Here is a 2,234-nt window from a genome sequence, read left to right as displayed (position 1 = left end):
GCCATCACTAACAGGGACGTTGTAGAGCGTCCTCTGGTGGACAGACTATGCAACGCCAACACTCATAACATGGTTGACCGTCCGTTTTTATTTTTAAAAAATCAATTTATCAGAATTTATTGAAAAGTTTATTTATTCAAATATCCATTATTGATGCTGATACCGACATATCGGGAAATGCCTAGTATCGTCCAATAATATCGGACCACCGATGCATCGGTCGGGCTCTAATTCCAGTATTAATACTTTCAATGGTGACACTGTAAGAGTTCTTAAGTGACTAAGGTCAGGTGAAGTACTCCAGGCGTCTGAAGGGAAAAAGACGCTGGCGTGCGTTTCTCGCCAGTGAATCAACAGGTAATACATCTGTTCATAACAGCATCCTTTGCACTATGCTTCACTTTTAAAAATAATAACTATCACAATTCACTCCTTCATGCACTCTTCATGGAACTCATTGCACTAATAACTCTGTGTTGTTTCTGTTTAGAGTGTGTATATATTCGTGTGTATATTGTTTGGTTGTTTTGTACAGTACATCAATGTCAACATCAATTTTATTTCTATAGGACATTTAAAAACAACAACAGTTGACCAAAGTGCTGAACAGGGTCGATGTCAAATACATAAATAACAAGTGTAAAAAAATTAGTACAACCAAAGTAAATCACAGGGAGACAAACAACAACACTCTAAAACATCAGAATCAAGGTCAACAAAGGTCAAAAGCTACAGCAAAAAGGTACGATTTGGGGTTAGTGCAGCTTTAATATGCATGTGGAGGTTGTTCCTGGAGCTTTAATATGCATGTGGAGGTTGTTCCTGGAGCTTTAATATGCATGTGGAGGTTGTTCCTGGAGCTTTAATGTGCATGTGGAGGTTGTTCCTGGAGCTTTAATATGCATGTGGAGGTTGTTCCTGGAGCTTTAATGTGCATGTGGAGGTTGTTCCTGCAGCTTTAATATGCATGGGGAGGTTGTTCCTGGAGCTTTAATATGCATGTGGAGGTTGTTCCGGCAGCTTTAATATGCATGTGGAGGTTGTTCCTGCAGCTTTAATGTGCATGTGGAGGTTGTTCCGGCAGCTTTAATGTGCATGTGGAGGTTGTTCCTGCAGCTTTAACATGCATGGGGAGGTTGTTCCTGCAGCTTTAACATGCATGGGGAGGTTGTTCCTGCAGCTTTAATATGCATGTGGAGGTTGTTCCTGGAGCTTTAATATGCATGTGGAGGTTGTTCCTGGAGCTTTAATATGCATGTGGAGGTTGTTCCTGCAGCTTTAATGTGCATGTGGAGGTTGTTCCTGCAGCTTTAATATGCATGGGGAGGTTGTTCCTGCAGCTTTAACATGCATGTGGAGGTTGTTCCTGGAGCTTTAATATGCATGGGGAGGTTGTTCCTGCAGCTTTAATATGCATGTGGAGGTTGTTCCTGGAGCTTTAATATGCATGGGGAGGTTGTTCCTGCAGCTTTAATGTGCATGTGGAGGTTGTTCCTGCAGCTTTAACATGCATGGGGAGGTTGTTCCTGCAGCTTTAATGTGCATGGGGAGGTTGTTCTATGGTATCAAAGGATGTGTACGTGCATTGTGAGCAACGATGATCCAAAGAAAACTTCCTGGTATGTGTCCTCACACCTGGCAAATAAAGCTGATTCTGATGATGATGTTTGGTCATACATATTAACATTCAACACATCATTAAATGTGATTAAGACCTTAGCATCTAATTACTATGAGGAAATTTAACACGTCATTAAGTGTAATTTGATGCCTTTTTCCAGTAATAAGTTGAGTTAAAATCATTTATAAAATCCTTAAAAAACATATGGCTAATGGTTCATATTATTTGACTGTTCCTTTCGTATTGGATAGTTTATTTATTTAATATTGACCATTTTAGAAGTTGTTATAGAAATACTTATTTATATAACGTGGACCCAAATTTCGTCAAATTACCGCAGCCAATTTTTGTTGTTGTAAAGTCCCGTTAAATGAAACGTTTCTCTTGTCAAAATAAAAGCTCAAACCAACCAAGCAAGGCGGGCTTTTCACGATGTAGAAGGTAAATATACACTGAATTATTTCCTTAAGTGCCTTTTACATATTGACTGAAGTTGATAAAACATATATATGGTTGTTTATTGTTAAAGTAGGTATTTCAAGATAGCATATTCACCCTAAAGTTAAACTATAGAGTCACCTGATGGTGGTATCCAATATGGCGCCAATACTTT

Source organism: Etheostoma cragini, chromosome 11 (assembly GCF_013103735.1).
Source record: "Etheostoma cragini isolate CJK2018 chromosome 11, CSU_Ecrag_1.0, whole genome shotgun sequence".
Classification (NCBI taxonomy): Eukaryota; Metazoa; Chordata; class Actinopteri; order Perciformes; family Percidae; genus Etheostoma; species Etheostoma cragini.
The sequence above is the reverse complement of the archived record's forward strand: the minus strand, read 5'-3'. Positions refer to the sequence as shown.